Source organism: Photinus pyralis, unplaced genomic scaffold, assembly GCF_008802855.1.
Source record: "Photinus pyralis isolate 1611_PpyrPB1 unplaced genomic scaffold, Ppyr1.3 Ppyr1.4_LG6, whole genome shotgun sequence".
Classification (NCBI taxonomy): Eukaryota; Metazoa; Arthropoda; class Insecta; order Coleoptera; family Lampyridae; genus Photinus; species Photinus pyralis.
In genome coordinates, this window is record NW_022170663.1 from 4,414,821 (window position 1) to 4,434,101 (window position 19,281).

A 19,281-nucleotide genomic window follows, 5' to 3' on the forward strand; every position below is an offset into this window, starting at 1 on the left:
ATTCCAAAAGTTGTCCCCCTCGAATACAAAATTGACGTGTTTGAGGATTTTTCGAAATTTCTAAATTTAATACCCTAAAAGCCCTCTGTATACTTCTCGTTGGGCCACTCTGTATATTTGAAGGTATCGATGGTGGTTGGAAGTGAATCACCAGCGATTGTCGATAGTCACTTTCAAGTAGGAAAAGCTGGTTATAAATCTGCTGTTGAAGAATTAAAGAAGAGGTGTGGACGTGAGGATCTTCAATCTGCATCACAAAGTGTATGTCAGCGAGTTGTTGAAGTTGGTGATCTCAAATGCAACAAGTAAAGACAAGCAGGCCAATCTATCACAGATGTATATTGAGCTGCAGTCTCATCTGAGATCCCTTCAGTCTAGGTGAAATTACACGATTTTTTTAAGTGCGTAATATTACGTGTAAAATTACCAATTGTTTATATTTTTTATGGTATTTTATGTAATTTATGTAACTTACCATTTTAAAAAACTGTAATTTATGTTTTTTACGTAATTTACAAATATTTTTGTAAAATTACCTGTCATTTATGTTTTTTATTTTTTTTTTAATATTCCATAAACCTCTTTGAATTTTGTGAGTGTTTGAAAACAAAAACACTTGTTAAATATATATTTTGGAGTATTAAATAAAACACCCAAGCAGTAGGTATTTCGCGTCATTTGGAAGAAGAAGTTCCAGATCGCGAATTAGAAGCTGTATCATCTTAATTAAACCAAACTAGTGAATCCTTTACGTTGGTAGTACCGTTGATGGTCTGTGCACAGAATAAGACCTTCACAGAACAGAAACATAAATGGCGCTAAATTGTCACTGATTACAGCGTTTCCCGTGGTTGTACGGAGAACTATTTATCGCAGACTCGAATATTTTTTTGCAAAACCTGTAATTTTGCTCGTTACAGGAAATATTTTTACCGTCGATTTTATACGTACACAAGGTTTTACGCATGTCAACTTTGACTGTTGAAAGATTTAAAATATGAACAAGTTATGTGACCGTAGAAAGTGTTGTGTGGCGGATTGTAACGATAAAATATCAAAAAGGCATCGTTTCCCATATTTTGAAACAGATTGTTTTGTGCTTGAAACACGAAGAGGGTTGAAATGTGCTGTTATTTCTCTCCTATTTATGCAAGGTATGGAATTTCTAAATTACCAACGGTAACGGTATAGGCGCAAAAAGGTGTAGATTTGAGTTTTATATTTATATAGACGTAGATACTTATATTGTAATTCGTTTTAGATAATTAAACCACCCTCATCGCTTCTTAAGTAACAAGTAAGCACCAGGATCAAGTTAACATTTGTTGTCAAAAACTTGTGTGACAATTTGCTGAAGCGATTTTATTACCTCTTGGAACAACAAATTTAGTTCTCAAGATATTTTTTAACAAAAATATTTAGTCCAATAAACAGCAATTAAAACCAAATACTTCGTACGATAAATCGGTATGTAACGATCTTTCTGCAAAGTGTTAACATCTACAAAGCGTAAGTTCCACTCACTTCTGAGTTTTATATGTAATTTGTAAACATGTAATTTAAGTTCTCTGTGTTAAATAATGTAATGTGATTGTACCTAAATACACTTTGATTAACAACTGTGTATTCTTTATCGATATTTATGATTTAGATCGAATTGAGGAAATGACTTCATGGCTCTAGAAGCTGGTCACTAGATGGCGCTACTCTGATTTTGATGCTTTAGTTCACAGCACACCCACCAGGGTCCGCCAAAATACCATACAAATTTGTAACATTGCTGTTTCTATTCTGAGAAGGCCGTATTCTGTGGGTCTGTGGTAGTACTGATCAAAATGTATCAAATAGGTAGCTATTACATTTATGCAAGTTTACAAAAATTACGGTTTTTTAAATAAAAAACGTAAGTTACGTAAATTTCATAAAAGGTATAAATTACATAAAAGAACCGAACTCTTAAGTTACGCGTAATATAACAGTTTTTTATGTAACTTACGAATCGTTATTTTACAATCCACATCACTACTTCAATCCCTACATTTGGACAATGCAAATCATGCAACTTGGATCTATATCCTTTAGTAGAATCGATGAAACTTTTGGACTTTGGCAAAGATATTCGGAGAAGAAAATGACTGAAGGTACTGGAAATGCAAATTCAAACAAATTGGAGGCAGTTTTAAAAACCAAGCTCGTGTTGAACAGCTGATCTCTCTGGCAAGAACGGGATTTGTCAACACTAAGGAAGAAAAGACACCCGCTCAAAATCGCACGCAAGTGTGTAGTCTGTCAACGTTTCACTAATAAACCTATGGAAGTAAGTCGGGGTCCGAGGGAACGAGTGATAAGTGCAGAACCCTTTCCTACCACTAGGATTGATTTGGCTCTTCCAGTATTCCTGAAAGAAAAAGAGACAGCTTGAATTGTAGTGTCCACTTGTGCCGTTTGTCTTTGTCTTTGTATTCCTTGGATTATGTCTTTGGAAATTGGAACATTTGAAATTCTGCACAAAGATGTGTAGACACGATGGGTTGACCCACTACCATATTTGCTAACAATGGAACTAGTTCGGGGCGAATAACCTTTTTAAGAAGCTCGATTGGAGCAAATTTGAAAAAGAAACTGGTACAAAAAAAATTATTTGGAAATTTAACGTTCAAACTGGGGCCTGGTGGGGCGGATTTTGGGAACGATTAATTCGTTCTATAGATTGAATGAAGAGGATTATAATTCAGAGCTAAACTGGATCGGGAGGAATTACGAAATTCTTTAGCAGCTGTAGAGTGAACCATTAACGAGTGGTCATTAACTACTTTGACGGAAGACCTGGATGATATTCGACATTTGACACCATCCTTGTTTACGGCTACTACTGCACGCGATTAGTACCTTTCAATCCTTGTGTCAACAATAACCATCGATGAGGGACCATTCCTCTTCAATCAGTTACATTCATTAATGTTGATCAATACTTCCATTTCTTTTGGTTTCTTCCTGTGGATTATCCCAAATCTTCTGATCAATAAGGATCTTCAGGTTCTTGAGATTTTTCCGTTTCTCCTTTTATGTTCTTGTGATCGCCAAAGTGCACAAATTTTCGCGTCTCTTTAAATCCTTCAGATTTTCGTTTCTATAATTTGCCTTCCAATTCGTTTAATTATTCTTTTCATATTCTTCAAACCTTATTCCAATTATTCATCTTGGGTTCGATTTTTCTGACCCTTCACTGTTTTGAGATTCTTTGGATTACTTTTTTTTCGGAATTTCCAGATTTTTTCGCTTCTTCTAGATTCTTGGATGATCAAAAGTGATAACAATACAATGTATTTGGGTATTCGCCAATCTCAAAATCGATGTACCTAATAGTTTACGTTATTAGTATTTGGTATAAATACACCGATTAAAAATTACGTTATAGTTTAAAGCTTAAATTTCAAATAGTAGGCGTTCATTATTACTAGACTTAATAACTTAATATCCTTTGTAAACCTATGGGGATTAGCGTAACTAATCGTATTACATCCCGATGATCAATCAATTCCGAAACTAACATTTGCATAAAAATAATACCGTTTTAATATTCTCTCGTTGCAAGTACCTCATTGCAAACCATATTACTACACGTCACTTTCTATTTTCGCTGTAGCAATGACTGACAAAATGCGGCTTAAAACGCTTTTTGTAATACCGCTTGAATATGGTAAACAGCTTTCCCGGCTCTGCAAACAGTACTTTTTATCACGTTACTGTATCATTTGCATTTTAGAACTTTAAGTGAGATTTGCAGTCGGAATAAATCGCTTTACCTCACCCTCAATTTTTTTTCCAAAGAATCGATTATGCCAATCGGCCGCCGCTCTGTTATAATTCCATCGGAGGCCCTTTCAATAAAATTTGGTTTATTCCATCCACTCACCTTGAACTTCCCTCACTTAATTACCATACGATGTGAACCCTCATCATCAGATACAACATTATTAGCGTTGAAGGTGTAGCGCAAAGTTTCCAGGGTACGACGTTTGAGGTATTCATCCCGCATACTCTACCCGCCCACTGACGATGTTTGCTAATATACAAATTCATGCAATTACGAATTAATTAGAACAGTTCTATATATTAACAATCATTTCGATTTGCAGTTAATTTTCACGGTTGAAATAAGGATCGACTAAACGTCATGTTATTTTAAACCGAAATCTCGCATGTTGTATAGCGTGAGTATTTATTTAATTCCCATACAAAACGGAGCTTCTATTTACAATGTGGGTTTCAAATTAATCGCAAACGTATTAATAGGAAAACGTTGTGTGATTCTTAAGAGACCGAATTTGCGTAATACCTTTTGTTATGGGATTTCATGCTGCGCAAATGGGCCCTTGTGGGATGCACTTTTTACTTCGAAATGTAGAGGTGCTTTAATTTACGCTGTTATTTGTACGTTAACCGCTAACTATCGAATAGCTTTCGAAATTGAGGCCGACCCTTAACTCACCATTTTTACCGCGACATCACTATTCCATTTAATTTATTCCACCACATTCAATGTGGGAATATAAAGTTACAAATACGAGACAATAAGTCAGGGGTTTTATTAAATAAAATAAAGAACCCTTCGAAATGTATCATTCATGAAATTATTTCCCCTGAAAATTGCTTGGAAGGGCGTAAACAGAAAACGAATTTGGAGAATTTTGACATGCAAAGCTTTCGCGCTTACTTCCTTTATACGATTTACAGTTCTTTTCGAATTCGTGCGTATTATGAGATAGTTCGAATTTGAATTTTCATTTTAATGTCTGGATATACCTATTATTAATGTAACATCCTTCAAAATTTAATTAAACGGGCATCATCGCTTTAATTATTCAAGTGCAAAACTTTTAGCTAAATGAAGTTGGAGTTGATGTTTGATCGCGCTTATAAAGTAGACCTTGTTTATAGCAGTACGCTTCCTTCTATATAAATTGAAGGTCTCAGCGAATGTAAAAGCAACATCTCTGTGTTTGTTTTAATTGTACTAGCTAAACGAAGTTAAAAAAAATCTACCCACGGATGTGCCATTAATCAATACAGTAAACACGTTCATTATTTATTATGCCACTGTTTTTATAATTGCAATACAGGATCATTTATTGTCTTGAATGTGCAGGGTCGGTCATTTTTGCTCGAGAAAGGTCTTTAAATGGGGTATATTGGGTCCCTTTCCATTTCTTAATTCTAACCCCAATATGGCGCACTCGTGGATCTTTTAAGATGCCAATGAAAATCTCCAATTAGTTTTTGAAAAAATACCGGTCTAAGTATCCAGATTCTGGGTTCTGGTTTACGATAGGAAGATGAATTAGGTCCACACACTCTTAGGCCTCACATTCGGGCCCTTTGTACTATCTATCCCCTCTTGACTAGAGTCACCCGACCCTCACTCGTGGCAAGAGCTGTCTCTAGATCATAAAGCATCTGTTTCGAGCTAACTCATCGACCTTCTCATTACCTTCCGTTCCAGCATGCCCTTTGATTCATTCGAGCTCAAGGGAGTTGCTGTTTGCTACCTATTCTAGTGCATGGTGACATTCGGAACCCATCCTAAAGGTAATTTTACAGTGACCAAGTGACTGCAAGTCAGCCCTGCTGTCACTTGAGATTCTGATAGTTTTATTCTTTATGTTGTGCATAAGAACTGTTCTTGCACTAAGCATTAGTGCCACCAATTCTGCCTGCAATACAGTAGGGAGTTCGCCTAGTTGTTGAGTAATGTAGATGTTCAGATTTTTGGAGTAAATACCAGTGCTTGATCCTTCCATTGTGTTAGACCCATCCGTGAAGATGAATATACCAGATTGGGATACCACTTCCCCATCAAACAAGATGTGGTAGGTATTATGAATTGAGGAGTGGGTGATCGCTTAATCACCTCGCACATAATACGGGAGTGGCCCACCTCAGTTCCCCTACTAACAACCCCTTAGTTCTTCGACGCAAGGATGCCAGAATAGCCCGCACTAGAGATCTAGTGGCGGCAGATCCCTCTCACGTAGAGATCTAGAAGGGGTTTCATGATGGCTGTGGGAGTTGTTCGCATTGAACCCGTGCAAGAAAGGCAAGCTAGTCTTTGATTAAAAAGTGCTATGATTGTCGAGAGTCTGGTACTAATAGCCACCAGGTAATTGTTCCATAACAGAACATGGGTCAAATCACGGCAGTATACAGCCCCATGACAGCCTTTGGATGATACCCAAAGGATTCCTCCCAATATCATACTACACATTATTGTGGTCTTATCTCAGTGAAAGACTATTCAGAGTCAATCAAGCGTAAGGAAGGAGCACATTGTCAAGAACCGAAAACAAATAGATTTGAAAGTGAAAGATCTGCCCTAGATGATTGAAAGATGATCCAGCAAGTCCATAGAGAACAAGTACAAAGCAATCATCAAGCCAATTTGGATGTAGGTATACATTTAAACTCTGGGGTTGTGCAAGTAAATCGAATGCCTCCGTAATTCAGAAAAACCAGTTAAACATCTTTCAATATCAATCAACGCTCCGTGATATGAAGAAGAATGCTCTGGGGTTGTGCAAGTAAATCGAATGCCTCCGTAATTCAGAAAAACCAGTTAAACATCTTTCAATATCAATCAACGCTCCGTGATATGAAGAAGAATCACAACAGAATGGAAGGTCATCCAAATCAAATGCCTCAACCATTGATGCATCCAAGGCAACACAAAAGATCACGAAAAAAACCTTTGCGAAAATGGTTTTAAGAAAGCTTTCAGAAGAGCAAAATGCATCGATTGAAAATGAGGCGCGTTTCTTTGAACTTGTCAAAAAGTGAATATTCGCTGAGTAAACAATTTCGTTCCATATCAATCAAGGGACTTCACTTTTGGAATTGATTCAAAAAGCGGTAATTGACCAGCTGAATGTCATTTCGGAATCCGAGTTCCAGCACTCCTATGACGATTGAAAGAGTCCTCCCCGGGATACTATTTACAAAGAGACAGTAATGAATTGTAATTATATTTACCTAAAATTGTCCTGAAACCTTCATTTTCATGCCTATCTGTCACCTGTCACTTCACCGGCCGAATTTTTAACATTGCTAAATGTGTATATTTGACTCCTGTCATCACTGCCAAATTGACATTAATCAAAAGTTCTATATGAAAATTGAAATTTTATGTTAAAATTTCGATTTCGGGTAAAATTTAATAGAAAACTCGTCAGTAAAATGACATTACTTGACTCGGAATTTAAAGTACTCGGTCCCAAAGGGGCCTCGTATGTCAATATTTCCTCGCCATAACGTCATTTTCCTGACTTTTATGTAAATAACTATTAAATAATAATTATTTAGAGCATCAGAACCTCGTAAACCTTATAATAATAATGAGCTGTGTAGATTTGTATAAATTTTCCTTTGCAACTCTTATTGAGTTAATTAATTCATTAATTAATGAATTTTTTAAGCAGTAATATGGCATAGAATATAACCTAGAAAGGATTGAAATTAAATATGAAGGAATTACCATTGAATAATTTCTTACTTATTTTATTTTGAAATAAGATGTAACCATTAATTCATTAAATTCTATATTATTTTCAAGAATATGTACTTGAAAACGCCGCGATAAATAACAATTTTTGACCTGTTGCAGCAATTCCTCTTTCAACTTCCTCCCCAGAAGTTTCTCGTTTCGATAACCACTGACCTCAAATAATTAGTGCAACCTACATTCCTTATTGTTGATTACCTGAATATTAACAAAACGGAAAAGTTAGACGGCGTATATGTTATTTTTCCTCAACTATTACAATGGTTATGGGAATTTATGTATTGGAAAATTGATGTCCAAAAAAAAACCACTGACACATCTTTCGCAACAAGGGGTGTATAATATCTAGTTGATTATATATTTATTAATTTGGAAATCAATTTCATCTAAAAACAAATGAACTGGTGTGGAACATTTGGATACTTAAGATATTTTTTTAAATATAGCTAGAGTCACTCTAATCCTTTCCTATAATAGAGTAATTATTTTACAGAGTCGACTATGTTTCATGTTTTGCAACATTAGGCAATACACTTTGCCATAAAATAAGTGTCGATTAATTTGACTGGTAAAAAACGCAGAAACAAAAATGAAAGGCCGCAGGCAATTAAAATACAGAGACTGCGGAAAAGTTGATATGACTCTACACGCACCGCTCACAAGGCGAAATTTAGATCGGATGGGACGCTAAATGTAGGTAGATTTTTACCGCATTGTATTGTTCTGCAAAAATTATCGCAGTTTTAATTAAGTTGTTACCGTTCTACTCTGTAAATCCAGCGGAATCACTGAAAAGAGCAGTGAGTATAAAATAACATAATTACCCGCACTTTACCAAACCCAATTTTCCTTAATACGCTGGAATCATTGGCTAAAGCTAGTCCAAAGTGTTTTTTTTTCTTTTCGTAATGTTTTCAGCTGTGGAAAGTTCTTTGTATACCCAATGGTAAACCCTCTTCAATTTCATGCTTATAACTTCTGGAGCGCATTTTATTTCGAAAGCTTTCCTGTGCGACTTCAAGCATTCAAACATTTTAATTGGTTCAAGGCCAAACTTTGTACCAATTACATGTGTTAAAAGTTTTACAACAGTAATTAGTTGGCACTTACCCGATATGTAACGTAAAAACCTTAAATTTTCACCCACACCGTTCGAAATATTGAAAGCGTCACATACGAAAAATTCGCGATTTTCCCCCCTAATTAACTGATCGCCGAAAATATCTAACTATTCATGAACTCGATTGTGGCTCTTCGCGCACATGCAAAGACTGCGCTGGCTACCTGTTGCAAGCGTCTCGACGGAAAGCGACTCGACGGAGCGATGACTGGGTGAGCTGCGCGTGTTCCTTTAGCCCGGCCAGCCGGTACCTGACGCGCTTGCCTGCTTTGCTCGCCTTCACCTGGGAACTTCTGCATTAAACTAGATTTCATATTTTCTCTTTAGGAATTCCGCAGTTTAATACTTTCATAATGCACCTTTCGAGTTTGAAAGCAGTGCCGATATTGAAGCTCGACGTTGTCTTCGGGGATCAATAGAGGGACTCTATCCAATCTTCCACACTCTTCACTTTGCTGCTCTTACAAACTTACTTTATTAAATATAATGGAGCAGATTATTTGTCATATTCGCCAGATGCTCTGATCCTCTACGTCCTTTGCTTGATCGTCAATGCCCCAACACCAATAATTCCTTTTTTCGCACACCATCTAATACTGAATCATTTATCATGCCATAAAACGAAGTGCCAATTCAAAGGTCGCATCCGAAATCATTTTCTCTCCTCAAGCTCGCGAATTATAGAGACTCTGCAGCTGCACCCATCAGTCTTTGATACATTGTTCTCACCGATGCGTTAAAATAATTCATTAATCAAAGTTCCTGTGTGGTGAATATAAAATTATGTTTGTACAACGTCCCACAGTTAAAGTGTGTGACCCACAGTGAGCTGAATTTTAATCTCTTTGACAAAAACATGAAAGGACATAGCGATTAGGTGTCGGTTTAATAAAGGAGATCGTTTAAATACAGATTGTGTTGAAAAAGGTTTTTCGCAGCACGTTAGCTTTATTTACGAAAAGCACATTACAAATGAGTTGATAACCGAATCCATAGGTTTTCTGAAAAGACATTGTGTGACAAATAAGTACGTACACTTCAAATACGTTCAATTTCCCTTGAGGATTCTACTCCTTTAGCTAGCGCTTCTTGCGTATTTATGTTATAGTGGGCGGAGGGCATCACGCATCATCTGCTATTGAGGTTATTCGCTTCAGTCACAATTTTTACAGGGTCTACTGTTTGTTTAGAATCATGAATGGATTTCTTTTTGAACTACGAGATTAAACTGTTTTCCAAAGCAAGAAAAAGAGGATTGTATAACAAATCAGGGACAGTAAACAGTTCATGATTTCCCAGTAAATACGACCCTTAAAATGACTTTATCGCTGAGCTTCTTGCTTGCATACTTTTTGTATACTGTTTAATTTGTAACGGTGTTCGTGGCTATGACAACTTACACAATTACCACGCATAAACCAGTAAATTGAGCAGGACAAGTTCTGTTTTGAGTTTAGTGTTTAAAGACGCTTCTACAAGACGTCAGTAAGCAAGAGCCTTTTATTTTGCAGTAATTTAGCGCTATTGTGCCATAGGCTTTTAGCATTGGAAATGCTTATGTTTTGTATGGGTATGAATTTACCAGGTTTGCCGAGTAGAAGAGAAGACAGTGGTGTCGCGTCTAGTGTTGATTGTACCGTACTGGACTGCAATCGGTAGATTCAGGAAAAGTCGCGGATACTGTCGATAGGGTACTTACTTAACAGTGCGCAGGGGTTTTGTTAATTCGAATTGAAAATTCTCGCACATCGCCCGTTCAAGTATTACAAGTGTATTACGTTGCTTCGCATAAAATGTAAAAACCTATGAGGCGAATACTGGAGCAGTACTCTTCCCTCTAAGCACTCTAACTTCCTTCCGTTCCCATCCCTAACGTTACCTATCCTTACATTCAGAGATGTCGGAAAAATGAAATAGCATCAAGGTTGTTTTATTAGAAAGGTTGTCTGGTAACTCTAAACCGATAGAATGTTTGCATTTTGAAAGCGGGAAAACGTCATCCAGAATACACATTTAAAATTGCTCATAGGTTACAATGCTAATAAAAGGGGTAAAAAATTTAGTTTTTGCAGTATATTTTTGGATTTATATGGGTATATGTATATAAGGGTGGATTTTATATTGGAAATCTTGGAAGTTTATCGACCTCCACCTTTGAAAGCAATCAAAGTATTGAAAAAATGAGTGTTGTGCGTAAGCTATTTTACATTGCACGAGGACTTGTGAAAATGTAATCAAATTAATTTTAGAGGTGGAAATGGATAAAATTCCGCGATCTACAAAATAGGAACCAGCCCTATGTATTAATACCTAGGCTTTGGGAATTAAAACTCTAAACATTCTTTAGCGGATGACGCCAAATAAAATGCTTTTGCGTTTTATGGAATATGTATATTTATAGTATGTACAAAATGGTAACCGAGGTGCACACGGCGAGCTCTGTCGTTGGGGTGAGCCCAGATGTAGGTCTTCTGACTGATGGAGTGTGGCACGAAGTCGAGCTGACAAGGCGACCTGGTTCTGCAGGTGGAGAGCTTTTTGTTTCTTGAAGTGCAGTCGAAGCAGAAATTGCGTTGCACTTTGCAGAGTTCGGGGCTCTGCTTTTAAACGTTTGCGGCCAGGGACGCTACGCTTTCATCCCTTGGCCGTTTTGACCAATGGGAGCCAAGCACATTTTAGTTTGCTGCCGGACGTGAAACATTTTCTTACCCATTCTTTAAGAACGGTAGGGTCTTTGGGAAACGTAAAAACTGAGATTTTATTTACACCAGGATGAGGAATTTTAGTGTTACCGCCACTCATCTAAAAAAAATACCTAATTATAACATACAAAAGTGCATATAATTGATGAACTAACCTTTCAATCACGGTTATGAAAATCCACAAAAATCACAAACTAAATGTCTTTATATTGCACCAAACATCTACAGCTAATGTCCTTATGCACTTCAAAATTCAACAAATTTTAAACAAATAAACTATAACTCAAGAAAAATAAGCACCCGGCGCGCGACTACAAACAACGTTGAACGTCAATGTCTGAATTCTCGATGACGTATACATTCCGTCCCTCCCGCTTCCGCCCACATAGTTACCAGGTAACCTTTGAAATAATATAACCTTGAAATATCATTACCTTTTTCTTGTTCATGCAAAAATCACGAAGGCATCGATGCCCCAACAATTGAAGCAACAATTGAATCTCCACAACTGTCCCTCCAAAGGAAGGCGCAGTAACGAAAACCTCGAAACCCCTAACGGAGCGAGATACCAACTTAAAGTAAAATGTTTCAGAAGTGAATTCCTCGAGGTGCTCGCCGAATATTTACCAGAATTGGTCATGGTGTACCTGGATGGCATAATGGGTCTACTCTCACCCCTGGGAGGAGCATCTCAGACACCTGCACCTCGTCCTGGATCGTCTAAAACGCCACCAACTGCGCCTGTCCATCGAAAAATGGCGTTTCGAAGCCTTGCAATACCTTGGCCACACTGTCACTGCAGAAGGAAGCCACTCGAAGGAGAGACGCCAATCCCAAACAACGCGCAGTAACGTAACCACCTCAACGAGCGGGACTCGTAAGAGACCTGTACAGCATATGGATGGAAGCCACTCGGGAAGCCATACGTTTCGTCACCACCGACATCGGGGTCAACAGGCTGGAAAACTGCTGGTAACTTTGACCCGTGTGGCGCAGTTCAGTTAAAGCTGAACTGTGGTGCTAAGGGTCCCTGGTTCGAATCCGGGTTCCGGCATGGATATTTGTAAATGTAAATGTAAATTCCCCAAACGTAGTACAACTTTCCTACAATTGTAACTACCGTTACAATATGCCGCCCAAAAGGGGGCCTTTAGGCGAGGTTACAATTGTTTACTGCAATACTTTAGTTATTACTATTTTTCTTTATATCTATCGCAAATATACGGTGCTTAATTCATTACAGGCAACCAAATATGGCCCAGATAGTAAATATACCAGCACAGTCGACTTCCATTACCTGAAGACAATTAAATGTTTCATTCAGGCATTTAATACGACGTCTAGACTGATGCTCTATTTGTGTATTATCTCAAAATGCGATCGATTCACATGAAAATAATTGTTGGGTCTATAGTTGCACAGCCTGCACCTTAAAATACGGCAACCCAAATGAACTTCGGTCACGCGAGCTACAGGAAACTTTGTTCACGTAATTCAAATTCATAAAAATGGGAGCGTAAAGTGGATAACTGGAAGAGCTTTTCATTGTATTGCGTATGACGAGGTAATTAATAATGTGTTGAAGAGAAAGCAGTACACAAATTTAACTGGCAAATGGCCGGCAAATGTACAACCATAAATCCTGATAATTTACTTATAGATCTAGAAGAATAGACAACAATTTTTTGTTAATACGATTATATAAATGCTATGTAATCATATAAATTCTACCTAAAAAAAAACTCGCCCGTGCCCATTCAAATTCGCCGCTGTGCAACGTTCGGCTAAGGGATACTTCGTTCTCGCCAGCATTGACGCTCACAGGGGACGCTCGGCTTCGAGAAATTGGCTTCTAAGGAATAAACGTATCTAGCTGATTAAAGTTCCCTTCTATTCCTGTAACCAAATTGCTCAAGTAAATTCTCCCCCGGGATGTTCGCCCTCGGAAGATTCACTATCGGACTGTTATTCTCCTTCCTCCCCTAACAAATCCTCGCTAAAGTACTTTAATGTACCCCTAAAGAGGATCCTTTACGTAGCCGATATTAAAATGCCCTTCTATTACTGTAACCAAATTGCCCAAGTCAACTTTTCCCCGGAATGATCGTCTTCGGAAGATTCGCTCTCGGGAAGTTCTTCTCCTCTGGAAGTTTCTTGCTAGGCTTCTGGAAGGTCTCCAATATGCCCCGTGTCTGCCATGATAGAGATTTTTGATGGGATTTGTCACGAAGTTGGTAATGTGTTCTGTAAACTGTAAACCAAAGGTTATAAAATTATAAGTGAAATCATTTATGCTATGCTTCGTTAACTCTCGCATCAGGAAATTGCTCTAAGGAAATTCTCCCGCAAGAATGTGAGAAAAGTTCGCCCGGGTGACACATATTTCAATTTTCCCATGAAATGGGATTTTATGTATCAATAGGTTGGTAGTGTGGTACTTGTATAACTTCGAAAGTTGGCAATGTGATATGACATTACCCTTACAGGTCCGGTGAAAGAATTGGCCCGTGGTATTCCCTACCTGTCGTGAAAGGTGACTAAAATGGTACCGAATTGTTCCCGGAATAAGGAATCAACGCCCGTCAAGTGCCAACGAATTCATGGCGAAAGGGCGGTTGGGAGGCGAGTATCCTCTTGTTCTTGTAAAGAAAAATCTCTCAAAAGGTGGATGAACGACTAAAATTAACGACATGGAATGCCGAAGGCAACCGGAAACCACTGGATTGAAAATCTATTGATATCCCAAGCTGACGGTGAAAAAAAAGTGGAGGATAATTTTTTACCCCAATCCAATACCTCCCTTATTAACGTGCGGGTGGTAAAAAGGAAAAAAAAGAGATATGTTAAGGGATCGTAGCTCCTAACAAAGACTTTCGGGTTGTTTATTTGGAAAAAAATTCATGTTTTACTTTACGTACTCATATAATTTCCACGACACTTTATCTTTTGATAATTTTCTTTTTCTAGGAAGCTCAAATATGTGCAGTACATACATCCACAACAAATATTACAATCAAGTACCGAAGAGTTATTGCCCTCTAGAGATTGGCGGAGTAAATATGTAAGCCCCCTTTGCAAATACACAGTCACACAGAGCTCTTCGTCAATCGTTCTTCTTAATTTCTTTGTTCATTGTACCATAACATTTCCTTACCTATAATGCAATGTATATTACTTTACAAGACTGCAAGTAGGGAATGCAATACCGGGATCCCGCAGCATTTTTCCGGGATTAATCCCGCACATTTGGATTTGCGGGACTGAGGAATTTGAGGAAACACATAACGGAGAAGCTATTTTTTAAATAATTGTTAAACTTTTTTCGTTAAAAATGTACTATGATTTTTGAGGCACTTTAGAAGTTCACCTTTTTGTGCTTTACAGGTGATTTTTTGAGTTCTAGGATCCCGCGGGATTAACATCTAACAATCCCGCAAATACCGGGATTGAGATTTTGCTGCGGGATTGCATTCCCTAACTGCAAGGAACAAGGGAATTCGTGTACTGCTGTCTATTTTTCGCACAATTTCCAGCATTATCTTTATGTTTGTTATTTGCGTGATCTTGACATAAAAATAGCGGTCTTGTTGGCAATTAAAATATAACTACCTGGTTCGAAGAACTTATTTTTCTGGATTATTAATACAAGATTAAATATTATCAACCTTTCCTGTGCAATGTAGCATTGCAGTTCGGGTGACACTGTATAGAACCAGACGAAATCTGTATGAGTGCTGTAGTTGATTACAAAACAAGTATCTTTTGTATTGACTGTTTCCTGTGCTAAAGCAACCGCAGCATGTGAATCAGGTACACTGAAACAAAAATGTTTTCAGCAGAACTGGTTTTGCAATTCAAACAATCTCTACCGATACGCTATTTTAGTTTTGGTATTGTGAATTCTTTTATCTACTGGTCTTGAAAATACTACCAAGGAGGACGTTTCAGCCGTGGCATAGTGTTAGAATTCTTACACTACATTGATGAATTACATTGCTCATCAGGGATTCAATGAGCAAAATTGTATATACATATCACAGAGGGCTATGCATTTACACCTGTAAGTTTTTTTATTGTTAAGGTTAAAATAAAAAAAAGGATATGTTGGATCGCAAAACCTAACAAAGACTTCCGGGTAGTTTATTTGGAAAACATGTTCATATTTCAATTTTATTTGAGCGCTCCTGTAGTCTCTATGACTCTAGACTTTTTATTTTTCCATAATTTTCTTTTACTAAGAAGTTCAAATATGCACAGTGCGGACATTTATATCAAATATTACAATCAAGCAGGGTAATGTATTGCACTCTAAACATTGACGTAGTAAATATGTACACCCTTGACCCTATTTCATATTTGCAAATATACAGTTACACAGAGCTTTTTGCTTTCCGCTCTTCTCCATTTCATTTTTCATAGCACCGTAACATTTCCTTGCCTATAATACAATTTGGTAATACCATAGACCTTTACTTTGCAAGACCACAAGGGACTGGAGGATTAGTGTACTGCCGTCTATGCTATGTCGCGCAATTACCATCCGTATCGTTATCTTTGTTATTTATGCCATCTTGAGATAAACAGCGTTTTGCTTGTCATGAAATAAAACTATATTACCTACCCGGTTCGCGGAACTTATAAATATAATATACATATTTGTGAAAAGTAGAGTTCATTTCAGTTCAGGTGACAGTGTATAAAAACATCGAAAATTTGTACGGGTGGTGTAGTTGAGCACAAGACATTAGAAGAAATGTTGAAAATGGTACTTGCACTTGTATCCTTTGTGTTGGTTGTTTCCTGTGCCACAGCAAGCGCAGCATCAAAATCAGGTAAACTGTATATCATAGCCCGTTGAAACTAAACAAAAATATTTTCAGCAGAGCTCGCTTTGCAAACCAAACAATTGCTGCCTCTAGGCAATTTAATTTCTGGTATTTTGGGGTGTTTATTTAACGGTCTTCAGAATATCACCCAAAACGACGTGTCATCCGTGGTAGGAGAATTAGGAGAAATTTTGTTCGAGATAGGACTTTGTACCAATCTTAACTTAACCGACCCTGGACAATTGGTAGCGACAATAGGATGTCTTTTGGATAACGCCGCAAGCATAACTGGAAGTCAACTTGTCGACATCGTGCGGGCACTACAAGGAATCATATTAAATACTAATGGCATAGTTGTATGTTTAAGGGAACTTGGCAGGAGCCTATGTGGATGCACGCTAATTCCATTGTTATGCGACCTTGCAGGCTCTAACATTTTACTCGGTCTGATTAATCTTTTGCTCAATTCTATTCTACTTCCACTTCTTTGCGGTATAATTACTGGTTAGTTAACATTAGTTTATGAAATTCTATCTAAGGATCTAATTAGATGTTAAAATTTCTTATAGGTGGTGGATTTTAGTCTCGTATATTAAATGTAGCTAGTTCTGAACTTAACTTTTACTTCTCAAAATCTGAAGTGAGCGAGTCCGCGAGCGAAGTGGTGTTTTTCAATTTGTGACTAAACTGCTACATTCGAAGTAACAGTTGTGAAAAAATGAACAACTTTTCTATCTTACGCTGTTTTCACATAACCTTCAAATTTTTCGAGAAAATCTGACGAAACTGGTCTTTTCGTTTTCTATCTTTATGTGCGCGAAAAAAAAGGCCGTATAGGTCTGAATCTTCAATTGGACCCGTAAAGCTGATCCGTTTCCGAGATATTCACGATTTTCGAAAAAAACAACTGATTCAGGGGGATCAAAAATCTATTTTTTTCATCGTACAAAAAAAATAAAAATGCCAAATTTTGTGGATGCGAACACTGAAATAAAAGCGTTATAGGTATCAAATCTTGCTATGTAATGAATAAAACATATTAATGAATGTAGTCAGCAAGGTATCCCAAGTAGCACGCAATATGGAAGCAATAATGGCTATAAACTGGCGCAACATTGATTTCATATTGTATTTTTATATTGCGCCAACATAGAATGTGAACGCTTTTAAAAATTGGGCCAATATAGTAAACAATATTGGTTCAATGTCATTTACAATATAAAACCAATACTGTTATACTACATTGGTCCGATCTCATAGTTACAATATCGGGGAAATATTGCAGCCTACATGGGACCAATATAGGATGTAAATGCTTTGTAAATGGGCCAATATTGTTGAACTATATTACTCCAATATAGAATGGAAATATTGGGCGAATAATGTAATCTATATTGTACCAACATAGATTTTGAAAGCTGTTAAACCTTGATTCAATATTTTCTCATAAGGCCGAATCAATACTGTTGGACGATATTAAACCAGAGTGGTTCTACGTATGTAACTGTACAACATAATAAAATAGCAGGTAAATTGAAAAGCGTAGGAAAACGGAATATCGAATTTATTCTGTAAAGAAAGAAAATGATGTAAAACTAAGATGTTACAATTAATGATTTATACTTTTCCCTTTCCTTGCGACCCCCGTCCCTGCAGCATGATGCCAAGGTCCCACTCACAAGACCCAACAGCTTGGAATTTATTCTTAACTGTAACTAAACAATATCAAAGATTAAAAAAAAACTTATGAAAATTGATATATCTGGTTATTAGCACAAAATCTACTTCGTGCCTACATCTTAATGTTTATGCAAGCATTACCAAACCAAATTGAAACTTAATCTTATAGATATACCTATATAATAGGTACTTACCCTTTATTTTCAGTTTCTCACAGGATGCACAAATAAAGAAAGTCACAAAATACTCGTTGACAATAATAACACTTGCACATCTACAAATACAAAATGAATTCTGCATGCATTCTGCGTAATGATCACACAGATCACGTAAACATTAAGTGTAGGTAGATTTGCTTAATGGCGTGCTTATGTAGCGTTGCGCACACTCTCCGAAATGATGCTATACTTAAAAGTGCTCTCTCATGTTTTTAATTATATAAAGGCCCAAGATTGTGCCCATATTATTTTTTCCTATGTTGATTAATACAATATAGGCCCAATGTCGATAATATCAATATAATAAGATATGGAATTCAAACATTAGACCAACATTGCGCCAATATTGTTTTGTTCTATGTCGATTAAAACAACATACGTCCAATACCGACAATATCAATATAATAAACATATTGACTATACAATATTAAACCAATATTGGAAATATAAGTGTGAGACTACATTGACTGACCAACATTGCGCGTACATAGTTTTTTTGTACATTGATTTAAACAATATATGTACAACGTCGATATAAACAATGTTGGTTACTTACTGTTAAACCAATATTGAACCATTATTAGAAATATCTATATAACATTATATTGGTTATTCCAGATTGCGCCCATACCAGAATTATCTATATAGAATTATATTAGATATTCTATATTGATCCAACATAAACTTTTAAAATGTTGGATTTACAATATATGTCATATATAGGTGTAACATTGATGATGTTCCATATGAATTTTGCAGAGATTTTAACATGTAGGTCCAATATAGAAAACGATATGCAATATTGCGCCAACATATTTATATTGGGCCTAGATATCCCCTTTCTAATGCCAAGATTATGTGCTACCTGGGCGACTACCACCCCCGTAGCGTTGATATAATAGCAAACGGAAAATGCTCCGGCTTGGCCATACTGCCTTGACACATGGTTTTTTGTTGGCCGGTGAAGATCGTCCTCATTGCGTAAGGTGTGATGTAAACCTAACACCGGAGCATATAGTTTGTGTTTGTCCAGAATACCAAGATGCGCGTAACATCTATCAAATAAGTGACATATGGGAAGAAAATTTTAGCACTGTACATAAATGCTCAGAAGTACTGCGATTTCTAAGCACCATAAATGTGATAAGTAAACTGTGATAAAATGTTTGTAATATGTCCT

The 19,281-nt window shown here is 37.0% G+C and overlaps 1 protein-coding gene across 3 annotated transcripts in view; it reads right to left on the minus strand.

Annotated features, from left to right (window-relative positions):
• LOC116174385 (SCY1-like protein 2) overlaps positions 1-8,839 on the minus strand; it is a 117,637-nt gene extending 108,798 nt beyond the window's left edge. For all 3 annotated transcript variants that reach the window (XM_031492302.1, XM_031492301.1, XM_031492303.1), the window contains exon 1: positions 8,666-8,839. The gene's annotated coding sequence lies outside the window, so the exon portion shown is untranslated. The remainder of the gene's footprint in view (positions 1-8,665) is intronic.
• Between the last annotated feature and the right edge of the window lie 10,442 nt (positions 8,840-19,281).